Here is a 17,496-nt window from a genome sequence, read left to right as displayed (position 1 = left end):
GACGTAGCCCAGGGATTGGGTGAACCACATTAAATCTTGGTGCTTTGTGTTCATTTTTGTGTGATCTATTATTTTCTATTATTGGTTTTGCCATTGCACCAAAAGCCATGACTATTAATGAACATAGAACACCACATAATTAACCACCTATGGGTAGGGGAGCGCATCACATCACCCAACAATCTCCCCCTCGATGCGCATACCAGGTGCTTATGCGGGTCAATAAGGCACCAGGGAGATTTGAACCCATGACCAGGCCAAAACTAGGCTCTGCTACCAATTGTAGGGCCCATTTGTTGTTGCACCAAAAGCCATGACTATTTGTGAACATGGAACACGACATAATTAACCACCTGTGGGCAGGGGAGGACGTCGTATCACCCAATAATTGGTATCAGAGCCTAGTTTTGGCTTGGTCATGGGTTCAAATCTCAGTGGTGCCTTCTCGACTCGCATAAGCACCTAGTATGTGCATCAAGGGGGAGATTGTTGGGTGATGCAATGCGGTCCCCTGCCCACAGGTGGTTAATTATGTGGTGTTCCATGTTCACTAACAGTCATGGATTTTGGTGCAATGGCAAATGGGCCCTATAGATGACTACTCTAGAATGATGACTATGTATCTTAGAGATAAGTTAGAAGCATTTGAGAATTTAAAATGGTATCGGGCAAGAGTAGAAAAGGAAACAAGAAAAAGATTGAAATGCTTAAGATCAGACAGAGGTGGTGAATTCATCTCTAATGAATTCAATAATTTTTGCATTGAAAGAGGAATCAAAAGGAAAGTATCAACCCCTAGCACTCCTGAATAGAATGCAATAGCTAAAAGAATAAATAGATCCATCATGGATTGTGCAAGGACTCTAATAATTGAAAAGAATGTTACTATCAAGTACCGAAAGGAAGCCATCAACACTATAGTTCATACTTTGAACTAAGTACAATTGAAGAAGGAATCAAATAAAACTCCTTATGAATTATGGTATGGCTACAAACCCAATGTAAGTTACTTGAAAGTATTTGGTAGTAAATATTATATCTTGAAGGAGTCTAGTATATTCTTAGGATATTCCTATAGAAGTAAGGCATATAAATGTTTGAATTTGTCTACTCATAAAATCATAAAATGTGCACGTGTGAGAATTAATGAGTTTGTAGAAAAGATTAAAGAAGAAAGAAAAAAGGAACTAGAAGATTACAAAAGATTTGTATACTTCAAACCTGATACATTGCCAGGCATATCTAATAATAAGGAGACTTCACCTCCTGAGTCTTCCATAGTTATCGAGTTGCAAGAAGTACAAACTAAGTCACAAGGACCCGAGTCACATTCTAAAGCTACCAAGTCAATGCCTACTAAGTTTGAATGACCTAGGCCTAAAACTAAAATACAAAATGAAGACTATATAATTCATTCAAAAGGCAAAGAACTTATATTGGTCAAGTATGTTAGAAGGCATCATGCACTTGATCAAATTATTGGTGATAAATCAGAAGGTACTATGACAAGAAGAAAATTAAAAGGTACATGTTTACTTGCTAATTTTGAACCTAGAAATATTAAGGATGCTCTAGAAAATGAAATTTGGATTGAGGCAATGAACAAAGAAATAGAATAGATAGAAAAGAACAAAACTTAGACTCTTGTTCCTAGGCCTAAAGATAAAAATGTCATTGGAACAAAATGGGTATTCAAAAATAAGTTGAATGAAGATAGACAAGTATCAAGAAACAGAGCTAGATTAGTGTGTAAAGAATATTCTCAAGAAGAAGGAATTGATTATGGTGAAACTTTTTCCCCTGTTGCAAGATTAGAAGGTGTTATGACCCTACTTGAATATGTAGCTCATAGAGGATTCAAAGTATATCAAATGGATGTTAAATCTACATTCTTGAATGGAATTTTTGATGAAGAAGTCTACATTGAACAACCATAAGATATTGTTGATCCTGACAAAAGGGACATGGTCAGTAAATTTCACAAAGCACTATATGGTCTCAAAAAAGCTCCTAGTGCCTGGTATGAAAGACTACATAACTACTTGATATAGATTGGTTTTCAAAGAACAAATGATAACAATAGTCTATACATCAAGGAAGGACTAGATAACAAAATTGTGTTAGCAGAGATATTTGTGGATGATACTTTATTTATAGGAAATGATGACCTATGCAAAGTATTTTTAGAACAAATAAAAAAAGAGTTTGAGATATCCATGTTTGCTGAAATAAAATTCTTTGTTGGATTGCAGATACAACAAAACAAAAATGGTATCTATATCACTCAATCCAAGTATATAAAAGAGATACTCAAGAAGTTTGGAATGGAAGATTCAAAACTAGTTGGTACCCCCATGTGTACTAGACTCAAGCTTACAAAAGATGATGACTCCAAAGAAGTAGATTAGACCTTATATAGACCAATGATTGGAAAATTATAGTATGTAGTTCACACAAGGCCTGATATTGCCGTAGTAGTTGGGATAGTGGTAAGATTATTAGCTAAACCTAGAGAAAATAACATGATGGCAATCAAAAGATTCTTGAGATATCTAAAAGGTATTAAAACTATGGTTTATGGTACAAACTTGGAGGAAACCTAGACCTAAAAGTATTTATTGATTTTAATTGGGCAAAAAATTTTGATGATAGAAAAAGCACTAGTGGTGGAGCTTTCTTTCTTGGTAAATGGTTGATATCTTGGACAAGAAAGAAGAAAAAATTCACATCCCAATCCATAATAGAAGCCGAGTATGTGGCGATAGTACTATATTGTTCTAACATTGTTTGGTTCAAAAAATTGCTGGAAGGAATGAAGGTTGAAATCAAAGAACTAGTAGTCATGTATTGTGATAACACTAGTGCAATTAACATATCAAAGAACCCAGTGATGCATTCCAAAACAAAGCACATTGCTATAAAATATCACTTTGTCAGAGAACTAGTGCAGGACAAAGAAAATAGATTGGAATATGTTGATACAAAAGAACAAATTGTAGACATATTCATGAAGCCATTACCTAAGGATGCATTCTTGGATCTAAGAGGTAAGTTAGGAGTCATTCCCCTATTTGAAGCTCACTAAATAAAGCTTAGTGATGCATCAACAAGAACCAAGTTAAAGATCAATCAGTTGATACAACATAATCAAGAGAATATTGCATATGCATCAATACTCAATATACATTGATACAAATTTGACATGTGTTGTCTTTGGAATGTATTTTCAAAGAGGGAGAACTTTATTGTCATATCTTTATCTTTTTGAAATTTTGTAGAGGGAGAAGTGTAAGAAACGATAAGATTGAGCAAGGAACGAGAAACAATCCAAGTAAGTTAAGTGTGAAACAATGTTACCATGAGATTAAAAAAATCCAAGAGCATACACCAAGATGGTTCAACAATGGAGACAAGGATTTATAAGGGGAAAGAAAAGAAAACCCCTTGTGAGTATTATGAATGAAGGCAAATTCCTAGAGAATAGAGAGAGAGAGTGTTGGAGAAAAATAGCTCAATACAATAAAATCAAAGTGATGAGAGTAAAGAAGAAAGAAGGAGGAGCATCTCTTTTAAAAAGATGAGAAAGGAGTTGCATGTGTAACTCCCATTTCTATGAATGCCACATTCATAATAGGTGTGTGTAAAGTGTCACAATCCTCTTAAGGAGGATAAACTAAATTCCTTAATAAAGGAATTATAAAAATGAGTTGTCCTCACATGTGGAATAAAGGACAAACAATGACATGTCCTCCACATGTGTACAATAGGACAAACTACATTTAGGGATCTTTGGAATATTCCAATTAAATACATCCAAGGGAAGATTAACCTTTCTAACACCCCCCCTTAATCTTTACTTGGGGAGTTTACATCAATGAGTTGTAAACCCAAATTTTTACAATGGAATTGAAATCTCTCTTTAGAAAGTGGTTTGGTTAAAATATCAGCCACTGGATCTTCACCTTTACAATAAAGAAGAGTAATTTTCTTGTCTTCAACTTGTTCTCTAATGAAATGATGTTGAAGTGCAATATGTTTGGTCCTTGCATGAAAAATTGGATTCTTTGCCAAGGCAATAGCACTTTGATTGTCACAATGTAGAGGGGTAGGTGCTTGTTGAGGTAGACCCAAATTTTCAAGAAGTCTTCTAATCCATAAAGCTTCCTTAGCTGCATTGGTACAACCTTTGTATTTAGCTTCAGTTGAGCAAAGGGAAATAGAGTGTTATTTTTTACTTTTCCAAGAAATTGCACCTGAACCAACAAAAAAACAATAGCCACAAGTGGATTTCCCATCATTGGGATCTCCACCTAGATCAGAATCAGTATAGCCATGTAAAATAAATTTAGAATTGGCATCATAGAATAATCCCATATTAATAGTTCCTTTAATGTACCTTAAGATTCATTTAGCAACTTTAAAATGAGTTTGTTGAGGTTTAGACATAAATCGAGAAACTAAACCAACACTATAAGCAATATCAGGTCTAGTAAGAGTTAAATAATTTAAACTTCCTACCAACTGTCTATACAAAGTTTCATCAACAAAAGGAGTATTCATATCAGCCATTAATTTAGTTCCTAATTCACATGGAATTGAAACATGATTAGAATCATTCATCTTAAATTTTTTTAAAAGATCATGAGCATACTTGCTTTGAGAAAGAAAGACACCCTTAGGAGTTTGGCAAATTTGCATACCTAAGTAGTAATGTAAAATACCTAAATCAGTCATTTGAAATTTCTGTTTAAGTTGAAACTTAATATCAAAAATCAAAGCATCTGAACTAGAAGTGAGAATTAGATCATCTACATAAACAATAACAATGATTAATATCATCGTTAGTATGTTTAATATACAAATTAGGATCATTCTTACTTCTAGAAAAACCTTGAGAAATAAAGAAGGAATTAATTTTAGAATACCATTCTCTAGGTGATTGTTTAAGACCATAAATATATTTTTTCAATTTGCAAACCAGATTTTCACTACCTTTCTTAACAAATCTAGGAGGTTGAGCCATATAGATTTCTTCATGTAAATCACCATATAAGAAGGCACTTTTAACATCGATTTGATGAATGGGCCAATTCATTTTAGATGCTAAAGCAAGAACTAATTTGATAGTAGGCATTTTAGCAACAGGAGCAAAAGTTTCATTATAGTCTAATCCTTCAATTTGTGAAAAACCTCTAGCAACTAGTCTAGCCTTAAATTTACTAATTTCATTATTAGTATTCAATTTTGTTTTGTATAACCATTTACATGAAACTATATTCTTTCCATGAGGTAACTTGACTAAGTCCCAAGTTTTCTTAGCAATTAAAGAGTCATATTCCTCTTGCATGGCTTTTTGCCAATGAGGTTGAGAGTTAGCTTGATCAAAAGAATTAGGATCGTTAGAGTTCATAATAGTAGTCATCAAAGCATAATTACAATAATTAATCCTTCTATGTTTAATTCCACCAAATCTAGAAATGTAGTCATCACTTTCATTGACTAAGTTTTGAGCCCATTTAGGTTTACATTTAGTTGCAATGGAATTATCACTAGAGGAAGAATCATTAGCAATAAAAGCATCATTAGTAGCTACTCGAATATCATTACTTGTAGGAGCAAAAATAATAGGTGGTGCTTGAGTTGAAGGGTTAAGAGGAGGAGTAGGGTTAAGAGAAGGAGGTTGGTCCTCCACGAGCACAATTTTAATGCCACTGAATTCTGCATCATGTGTAGTAGAATAGTCATGGACTCCATTTTCTGCAATACAAACATCTCTAGCAACTTGAACTTTGTTAGTAGTGGAATCATAAACATGATAACCCTTAGTGTTTTCATCATAACCAACAAACATATAAGGAGATGACTTAGCATCTAATTTATGCCTTTTTTGTTTAGGAGTATGAACATAAGCAACAGATCAAAAAATTCACAAATGATGTAAATCAGGTTTCCTACCAAACCAAGCCTCTTTTGGAGTAATATCTTTGAGAGCTTTGGTAGGAGTCCTATTAAGAATATAAGTTGCACAAAACATGGCTTCCGCCCAAAATTTATATTGCAGATTCTTAGCATGCAACATGCTTCTAGCCATTTCAACAATGGTTCGATGCTTTCTTTCTGCCACACCATTTTGCTATGGTGTATAAGGAATAGTAAGCTCGTGTTTAATTCCACATGATTTCAAATAAGAGTGGAAACATTATTCACATATTCCTTTCCATTATCAATTCTGATAATTTTAAGTTTAAAACCAGATTGCCTTTCAACATATAACTAAAATTCAATAAATATATCAAGAACTTGATCCTTGCTATGCAAAAAATAGATCCAAGTTCGTCTAGAAAAATCATCAACAAAGGTAAGTGCATACCGAGAACCTTGGATGGAGTTATTCTCCATGGGGCCCAAAAGGTCACTGTGGACAAGATGCAACTTATTAGTTGCCCGCCATGATTTTCCATTTGGAAAGGGCTCCCTATGCATCTTACCACTCATACAACCTATACAAGAAATCTTAGAAGGAATAATGTGAGGCAAGCCATCAACGATATTGTTTTTTTGCATTAAAGTAATATAATCTGAATTTAAATGGCCAAGTCTTTCATGCCATATATTGAAATCAATAGAAGTATGTAAAGAATATCGTGAACTAGCAAATTCATGAAATTTAAATAAGTTGTCATTATCCATTTTAGCATGAGCAATCACTTGTTTAGTTTGAGGATCTATGACATAACATGTATCTTTATAGAATTCAACTTTATAGTCCTGACATAACTATGAAACAGAAAGCAAATTAGTTTTTAGATCAGGTACATACAATACATCATGAAATTTACCATTAGGAATAGTTACATCACCTAAACCTTCAACTTTACAAGTCTGATTATTAGCTAACTAAATAGGAATGTTAGCAATATCAGGTTGCAGAGAATCAAAAATTTCTTTATGAGAAGTTACATGTTGTGATGCACCACTATCGACAATCCATTCTAAAGGTTTGCAAAGATTAAAGCTACAAGTAAAAGCATGACGAGAATTAGAACCAGTAGAGTTACCTTTTTTATGATTTGATTTTTGATTATGGTTACTGATATTCATAGGTTTTTTATCATTTTGCTTTTTAAAACAGTTATTGACAACATGACCATCTTTGCCACAATAAGAACAATGAGGTTTGGAATTGGAATGATTCCTTTGATTATTAGTATTACGATTGTTATTACGATTATTGTTATGGTGATTGTTATTATTGTTATATTTCGCATGGAATTTATTGTTGAAATTATTAGAATTAATATTATTTTGTTTGTTGTTATTATTATTATCTGAACGAAAATTATTATTATTTGAATTTCGAGACATAAATGCATGTTCAGTTGATTTAAGGGTACCAAACTGAATTAGCTTAGCTTCTTCTAGTCTTAATAAAATTTGAAAAATAACATAAGTTAACTGAGTAGTTAAAGTAGGAATAGCAAGCTGTGCATGAATATTAGTTATAAACTGTCGAAACTGTCTAGGAAGACACTTTTTAAGAATAAGATGAATTAAACGAATGTCCTCTAACTGAACACCTAAAGCAATAATTTTGCTTTTAAGAGAATCAAATTTTAACAGAAATTCATCTATAGTCTTAAAATCTGTATACTTGAGATCTTCAAGTTGATCCTGCAACTGTATTTTGTGGTATTCATCTCCACTGTCATACCTGGTTTGCAAGATTGACCAGGCATCATGAGCTTTAGAACAGTGTGCAATTAACACATATAAATTTGGAATAATGGAAATACCAATTAAACCTAAAGCTTCTTCATTTTTAGTTTTCCAAGTATCTTTTTCATCTTGGGTAGTTGCTGAACCAGGTTCAACAGAAGGATCAGTGGCTATCTCGAAGAGGTGTTTAGAACGAAAAATGAATGAAATATGAGTTTTCTAGGAATGATAATTAGATTGACTAAGTTTTATTTCTGGAATTAAGGTTGACATCTTTATGAAAAAAAAAATGTCCCCCCTAATAGAACTATGACTTATACGTTAACTTGAATTAAAACAAAACGTGATGATGGAACTATGAATAAGTTTCTAAAAAAAAAAATGATATAACTCTGCAACAAAACGTTAGTACAAGGATTAATTTGAAATAAAAAAGAATCCTACAGAAGTGTAGAATGATTATAGCCTAAAAACAACGAATCCAATTTTCTATATTTAGGATGGCTATATTAATGATTCCTAATGATTAAAAAAATGTAATACAACATTTAAGTGTTTTTTTATTGAAAAAAGATAGAGGAATCTAATTTTCTATAATTAAGATGATACAAAATGATTGAAGAAAGAAAATGAAAAAGAAAGTAACTGCCAAAAGAATGAGAAAGCTGCTAAATAACTAAAACCACTGACATGCAGAGGTCCAGGATGCAAAATGACAAATGCAAATAAACAAAGATGAAAAAGTTATGAAAAAGATAACGACGTAGGCATAAGGACAAGCTGCACACAAAAAATAGTAAATAAAACTTGTGGATTTTTCAACCAAAAAATAAAAATTCCTCAAATCCTCTTCCCAGGAAAAAATTCTTCAGAGAACGTTGGGCAAAAGAGAGAAGACGAAAGAAGAATAAGAAGGATGGAGGAAACCCCAAATATGTGCCCAAAGAGGTTCAAAAACACCAGCCTGCTTTGCTTCTTTGGCTCCGACGATTCTATGGTTGAAAGTTTCCTTCTTAAACCCTCGTGGTTCAACAGGTTTAGAGGTTCGAATATGAGGGCTGAAGGTACAGATTCTCATAAGTGGTGGCGTAAGGGCTGGAACAGTGTCAGGCTTACGGGCGAATGGTCTAAAATTGAGGTAGGACAAAATGGAAGCACTTCGTTCGGAGGTGTATTTGGGATTGTAAGAGCTATGGACGTAGAAAGGGTGAGAAACACAGTGAGGGAGAAGCATATAATGGTGGAGAAGTAGGGCGATGCAGACCGGGCAATGAAAGCAGCGAAGTCACCTCAAGAAGATATTAAAAGAGCATTCTTTATCAATTCCTAGGATTGTCCTCAAACAGATGCAAGCAAAAAAAAACATGCAAGAAAGAAATATAACAGGCAAGAAGCGGTGGGTTAAAGAAAAAGGATAAAAGACCAATAAAACAGAAAGATTCTAAAATGCACAAGGCAAGAATATCAATATGGAAAGTTCCTAAAAGGAACTAAAAAAAACTTGGCTCATAGGAAGGTTAATTCAGAGTTTTTTAAAGATTTAAATTTTCAAAATAATTTAAGATACTTCCAAGACAAGATAGCTTAAGATGAAGAGAAAAAATATATTTAAATTTTTTTAGAAAATGTATTAAATTTTAAAAGAATATGAGAAGGAAATATATAAAATTTCTAAATATTTAAACTTAATCTAATGAATGTCCTAAGGTTATTTAAAAACACACTTAGAATTATTATTTCCTTCAAGAATAATAAGGAGAAAATATATATATATATATAAATATTAAAATTTTTTTAAAAAAAAAAATGCACAACTTTATAATAAATGAGTGATATGAAGTAATATTTCTTGTTTTGGCAGCACGCCTTCCATAAACAAGAAAAAAAATTTGAAATTTTTATAGGAAAACCCTTTGGCGGCAAGCCTTCCAAAGAGGGTTAGTAAACAATGATAAACATGATGCAATAAAATCTGCACACAAAGGATGTTAGAATGAGCAGAAAATCGCAACACAAACTTCTTCTCTCAATGACGTCTCCAAATAAGGTGTGCTCCAATGAATGGCAACCTTCAACACAAAACTTAAAACAAGGATTAGATAGCCAAGCTCTGATACCATGTAAGAAATGATAAGATTGAGAAAGGAACGAGAAACAATCCAAGTAAGTGAAGTGCGAAATAATGTTACCATGAGATAAGCAAAATCCAAGAGCATACACCAAGACGGTTCAACAATGGAGACAAGGATTTATAAGGGGAAAGCAAAGAAAACCCCTTGTGAGTATTATGAATGAAGGCAAATGCCTAGAGAATAGAGAGAGAGAGTGTTGGAGCAAAATAGCTCAATACAATAACATCAAAGTGATGAGAGTAAAGAAGAAAGAAGGAGGAGCATCTCTTTTAAAGAAATGAGAAAGGAGTTGCATGTGGAACTCCCATTTCTATGAATGCCACATTCATAATAGGTGTGTGCAAAGTGTCAAAATCCTCTTAAGGAGGATAAACTAAATTATTTAATAAAGGAATTATAAAAATGAGTTGTCCTCACATGTGGAATAAGGGACAAACAATGACATGTCCTCCACATGTGTACATAGGACAAACTACATTTAGGGATCCTTGGAATATCCCAATTAAATACATCCAAGGGAAGATTAACCTTTCTAACAAGAAGTTTGAAAAGAAGTTATGCAAAGGAAGAATACAACATAAAGAAGAAGTTCTTGTCTAAAATCAAAGAGGGAGAAACTTTCTATCAAAAGGAGTCTTGTTCTCAAAATTTCATTTTGCTATGACATGTTGTGTTGCCATCAATGCCAAAGAAGGAGGTTGTTGGATACAATTGATTAATTGTGTGTTGTCATTGATATTACACAAATGTCATATCATTTGGCAGACAATGCTTACTAAGCTCACTTGGTCAGTGAAGATAGTTTTCCTTGTCTACCAAGGATTCACAAGCTTACTCTAAATAGATGATAGTGTCTACTGAGCTCACTTAGGCATCAAAGGAATTTAGTTGAAAAAGAGTGTTAACCAAGCTCACTCGGACATTAGAGGAATTTAGGTAGAAAAGAGTGTTAATTGAGCTCACTCGGTTAATGAAGGGAAGGTTGGATAGAGTTAGTATTCACTAAGTTCACTTAGTTGCCAAAGGATTTCTGCAAGTTTGCAGTGTTAACTAAGCTTCTATTGGTTAACACAGGAAATCATTTTAAAGTTAGTTTCCACCAAGCAAGGTTGACTTACGAAGGATTTTTTTATTTTGGCATACAAAGCTTAATTACTTTATGTATTGATTCTAGCCAACTATGATTATGAATATTGGATATTCTAATTTGTATTTGAGCTGACTTGACAATCTGGAAGGTATAAATTAAAGGTCAAGTTTAGACTTCTAGTGTGTGTGTAAGTGTGTTGATTGGATTGAAAAGAAAAGAGAGGGAGCGAACTTGAAGGATAAGTAGGTATCCTTGTGGAGTAGAAAAGTAATATTCAATTAGGAAGGATCAAGTTTAAGTAGAGAAGAGATTTGGATTCAGCAATTCAGTTGCATCACAATCAGGTCATTTCATTGTTACTCTTTAACCATTGTAGTAGTGATCTAAAATCTCTTAACATAGTTGGTTTAATAGCCAATTGTAAATCCTCTAACAAGGTGGCAATTCCATTAAATTTTTTTAAGACCTCTTGCAAGACCACTCCTAGTAGGGTGATTAAATCTTCTAATAGGGTCACACCTAATAGTGTGTTTTGTAACCTTTAATAGGTTTGGCTCCTAATAGGTCTCACTTCAGAAGTGTGAAAAATAGTAACTAGTTACATTGATGATTTTTCCCAAATTGGGTTTCCACGTTAAATCCTAGTGTCTCATGTGTTCAACTTATTTCTCTTATGCTTGCAAGTTAATTAATAATAATGTTTTAAGATTTGCTAAAATTAATTCACTCTACATTTACTGAGTTACAACATTTTTTATTTATTTACCGAGTATCAGTAGCAATTAGTTTTCTCAGTCTAAATATTATTATTGACATCTAACGGATTTGGGATTTATTTTAGTGGTAAATGATTCACACCCCCTCTTAGTTACTCCTTTTTTACTTCCAATAGTATAGAGCCTTTAACAAGGTGACATTCCAAGTGAGTGTTCTAAAATCCTTTAGCTAGGTACACTTTTGATAGGGTGTTAAAATATTTTAATAGGGTAGGATCTAACAATCGTTTGTAAGCCTTTAATAGGGCATGCCTTTCATATGGTAGATCATGAGAATGGTCAAAACATGTAACCTTAACAGGTGAATTTTATTGCTACAATAATGAAGAATTGTGGATGTCATCCCCACCCCAATTTTACCTTCTCACTAGAGAGTTTCTGGGTAATCATATCTGGTGTCAAGTGTTTGTGTGGATGCATTTTCTTTACATGTTATTTATATATGTTTATGCATGTAATGTTTAAAAGTTGAAAGTTTTATTGGTTAAATTTTAGTACTTCTGATTCAACCGCCCCTTAGAAGTATACATTTCCTATTTGTAATCCCAACAATGGATCATTCAATACATGAGTGCCAAAAGAAGGCTACACAGACTACACTAAAGTCAGATCTGCATCTCTTGAAAGTTGACTGAATTCTACCAGAGTACCTAGCTCGACAACCTGCATAAAACACTTGATTACTTTAAAACACCTTTGAAACATATATTAAGTCTAATAACACACACATTACTTTAAAAATTTGGAAGAATTATATTTTATTATGATTTACTTTCCAATATTTTTACTCTCAACTTAGACAATGAGCAAGAATTGCATGCAAGGAGTTTATATGCCATTAAAATTTGGATGCCATTTGAAAAGAGAACATTGATAAGTGATAGAATTCACAAGATCATGACACAATATTAAGGTATATTTAAGTAGGCTATAAATATTAGACAACATTTTTGTTGTGAAACAAACTATTTATAGTCATCTCAAAGATCAAAATAATTTCTATGGTATGTAACAACATTGGGCTTAACTCTAGCTAATATAAATATTTTATAACAAAATTCCTACCCATGAATTATTTGTCACAATTTTGTAGTAGTAAGACAAACCATAATACTAAAAAATCAATCAATATCTAGTGTACACATTGAAAAAATGATGTAGATAACCTTACTAATGTTTCTCCTTTTTCTCATCACTTCAAGTCTCTTATTGTGTCCTCAAGCATTCTCTATATAATAGAACTAGTTAAGCACATTGAGCATAAGCAATAAGCATCTACTAGACTACTTCTATAGTTGCAACTTCAATGCAGATAGTGATTTACCTTAGTCATTTTGGGTCTAGAAAATATTCTTCAAAAATTCAAGATACTAGTTCCTAGAAGTATAAAATTCATATATACATTATTGCTATCTTAAGAAGTTGTTATTTTCGTCAAGCTTCTTCAACTTTTTCTAAACCTCGATAATAGAGCTATTGTTGCTTATATTGTAAGACTTTCATAGATATCTCTAGACTATACTTATAGTTTGATAGCTCAGATCTCTTGTATAAATATGTAAGGAGAATTCTCATCAATAAGGAGATTCAAGAAGAGATTCTAGTCATCATATTAAAGAAAATAAAAATAAAACTTTATCAATGATTTGATTCTTATTCATTAACAATTTTAATTATAATAATTAACATATTTATATTGTTGAAACTTGAAACCAACAATTAATGGATCACTGTCAGCAAACTGTTGAGATCAAAAACTTATGATAATCACTACCTTGAAATAACACTTACCTATAATGAAATTATCATGAATCAGTTTGTATGGTGTTTAGAGGCATGTCTCTACATGAGACATTCATTTTTGACACACACACACACACACACACACACACACATATATATATATATATATATATCTACCAAGCACTTGAAACACACAAAACTAACATAATGTTACCACAAGTTGCATAGTCTCCAACTTATACATTTGCATTCTATATACAAAGCACACACGTGCACACACACACACACACACACACACACACACACACACACACACACACACACACACACACACACACACACACACACACACACACACACACACACACAGAGTTGGGTGATGCGATGCACTTCCCTACCCATAGGTGGTTAACTATGTGGTGTTCCATGTTCACTAACAGTCATGGCTTTTGGTGCAATGGCCCTACAATTGGTATCAGAGTCTGGTTTTGGCCTGGTCATGGATTCAAATCTCTCCGGTGCCTTCCCGAGCTGCGTAAGCACCTGGTATGTGTGTTGAGGGGGAGATTGTTGGGTGATGCGACGTGCTCCCCTGCCCACAGGTGGTTAATTATGTGGTGTTCCATGTTCACTAACAGTCATGGCTTCTGGTGCAACGGCAAATGGGCCCTACACACAGAGAGAGAGAGAGAGAGAGAGAGAGAGAGAGAGAGAGAGAGAGAGAGAGAGAGAGAGAGAGAGAGAGAGAATTCACATCACTAAGGAGATTCAAGAAGAGATTCCAATCATCATATTAAAGAAAATAAAAATAAATCTCTATCAATGATCTGATCCTTATTCCTTAACAGTTTTTACTATCATAATTAATAGATTTATATTGTTGAAACTAGTAGTTAATGGATCAATGTCAACACACTATTGAGATAAAAAACTAACAAAACTCATGACTAGTCCTGAGTAATTGTCCATTTGTGGGGGATATTTGCTGCAGTGGTAGAGAAGAAAAATGCTACAGGAGGCAACATTGTTGAAAATGTAATAGGAAATTTAATGTTATGTTTTAAATGTTTTTAGTTTTTGAAGTTTGTAATAACATCCTACATGTGGTGGCATACCTAGAGTAGCAGTTCGATAAGCTCTCCAGATATAGCCACCTAGGATCAGGTGTGTGGATCTTAAATTAGAATAGTTTTTTTTAGTTCGTAGGTGGAGTGTTTAATGATTTTTAGAATCCAATAATAGGTAGTAGGCATTTTTTGGAATATTCTTGACTTAGAAAATGACTGTCTAATATTGGTAGAAAAAATGTTTCAGATTCTTATCCTTTTTTGGATAGAAGACGTTCTTCTTTTTTAAATAAGAAGAAAATGTTTCACATCCTTTAATTAGAAAAAGAGAGTCAGTTTTAAATAAAAAGCCATCGACTATGGAAGAGAAGGAATCGAATTTGGAGAGATATGGAATGTTTTTTTCATTTTGTCTTTGTGCAAGTTTTCGATGGTCTGAGTTTTGAACGGATTTTTCTTATCTTCTCACTAGAAACAAGTTGATAGTTTGCAGAAGATTAAAAAGTTTTAGTTTTGGGTCGAATTCGGTATGTTTGCAAAAAATTAGTCTCAGTGCATGGGTAATATCTCCCAAATGCACTGTTGGATTTTCATGAGCTTTGGATATGTTATTATAGGCCTAATTATGCCCATCTTCACCAGAGCGATTGAAGAGTTTTGATCTGGTTCAAGAGTTATTCATGTCTGAGTGCAGGCCTATCTAGAGATAGCAAGAAGCAATGTTTTGCAAAAAAATGTACTCTGATGCGGGGTCAATATCTCAAGTTTGAACTGTTGAATTTCTCTCAAATTTTTATATATTATTTGAAACCTAGTTACAAAAAATATCAACAGTTGGATTGAGAAAATATTGTCTGGTTCAAAAGTTATACATGTCTATTCACAGGTCTATCTAGAGATAGAAAGAAGCAATGTTTTGCAGAAAAATGTACTCTGATGCGTGGTCAATATCTCGGGTTGGAACCTTTGGATTTCTCTAAAAATTTTATATGTTATTTGAAACCTAGTTATGCCAAATCTCAATGGTTGGATTGAGTAAATCTTTTCTGGTTCAAAAGTTATTCATGTCTGAGTGCAGGTCTATCCGGAGGCAGCAAGAAGAAATTTTTGGGGGGATTTATTTTCAAAGTTTTGAATCTAGTGGATGGTTATAGGAGTCTTATGAGTTGAGTCTAAGGTATCTCTGGTTGTGTTTTCATAATAATAATAATGATAAGAACAGTTGGTTCAAATCACAATGGGTGGTTATAATATATCGTGTGTGATCCTGAAGATTGTAGATGCCCCTTGAAGCAACTCAGTTGAGTCACTGATTCCTCCTGAGTTTTCCAAGGTGTGGCTCTGCATCATTTTTGGTATTAGAGCTTGAGAGTTGTAGGTTGTGAAGTTATATGTTGAATGCCCCTGATCAAGATTCTTCAATAGGGTCAAGCAAGATGGTGACCAATGCAGAGTTAGTGAAGAAAGTCGGGAGCAAGAAGAACTTATCTAGAAAGAGAATAGAGAGTTGAAGGGGATAGTGGCAAAACTAGCTAGTAAGTTGGAACATATGCAGACTGTAGTTGAGAAGAAAGAAATGAAAGAAGAAATGGAAGAAGAGGAAGACGTACCTGACAGTGAAGAAGATAGAATATCTGAGAACGAGAAGCCATTTTTTAAAGCTTTAAAGGCTTTGGGAGGAAAACCCGTGGAGTTACCTATGTTTATAGGAAAGATGGATGCTGAATTAGTGTTGGAATGGATTGAAGCCTTAGAGAATCATTTTGAATGTGAGAAAGTTTTAGAATCACAACAAGTTAAATTGGCTAAGTCCAGAATGAAGGGAGCAGCCCTTACATGGTGGAATTTTGTGCAAGAAGAAAGGGTAAAAGAGGATAAAAGGAAGATTTGTTCCTGGAAGAAGATGGTGTCAATGATAAGAGAGATGTATCTCCCTGAAGACTATGAGGTACAGTTGCATCAGAAGAGGCAGAATCTCAGACAAAGGGATATGGATGTCTGTACATATATAGAAGAATTTCAGAAGTTAAGTCTAAGGTCAAAATTTGTAGAACCTGAGAGTATCAAGGTAGCAAGATACCTAAATGGTTTGAGGATGAACATACAAGAAGAGTTGCAGTTGCTGAGTCCTAACACCATAGCTAAGTGCTATCAGTTGGCTTTCAAGGTGGAAGAGAAAATCAAAAGGAGACAAGAAAATAATAACAGAGGCAGAGAAAGACAACCATTTAGAGGAAGAGGTACATTTAGCGGAAGGAGTCCAAATTTTCAGCCACAAATGGAGATGCATAATGAAGATAATAAGTTTGATAATTTCAGAGGAAGTTTCACAAGTAGAAGGCCAAATTTCAGAGGAAGATCACCAGGAAGGACAAATGGACCAATAAGATGCTACAACTGTAATCAGGAAGGTCATATGGCACACAAATGTCCAGCAAAAGCAAGCTCTAGTACTCATGGTGAAAGGAGAATACACCTGGCACAAGAAGCGGATTTACAAGAAGATTTAGACAGTTATGGTTATCCAGAAAAGGGGGAAGCACTTATGATGAGAAGAACACTATTGAAAATGCCTATCAAAGAAGAACCACCACAAAGGAAGTCCATTTTCAGAACTACCTGTAAATCTTGGGGAAAAGTTTGTAAGGTACTAGTAGACTCTGGTTCTATAGAAAATTTTGTATCTCTTGAAATGGTGGAAAAGTTAAAGCTACCAAGAATACAACACCCGTATCCTTACAAAATATCTTGGTTAAATAACGAGCAACATACTATAGTGGAAGAGCAAGCTTGGGTGGAATTTCAGATTGGAGCCTATAAAGATAGATTATTGTTTGATATTGTTAATATGGAGGCATGCCATTTACTTTTCGGCAGACCTTGGCAATATGATCTCAAGGCACATCATGATGGAGTGAAGAATACGTATACCATTACAAAGAATGGAAAGGTCATTGAACTGATACCTTTAG

The sequence above is a fragment of the Cupressus sempervirens genome, chromosome 8 (genome assembly GCF_028749045.1).
Source record: "Cupressus sempervirens isolate cs-2001-9-10 chromosome 8, ASM2874904v1, whole genome shotgun sequence".
Classification (NCBI taxonomy): Eukaryota; Viridiplantae; Streptophyta; class Pinopsida; order Cupressales; family Cupressaceae; genus Cupressus; species Cupressus sempervirens.
This window is presented reverse-complemented; position numbering follows the sequence as displayed.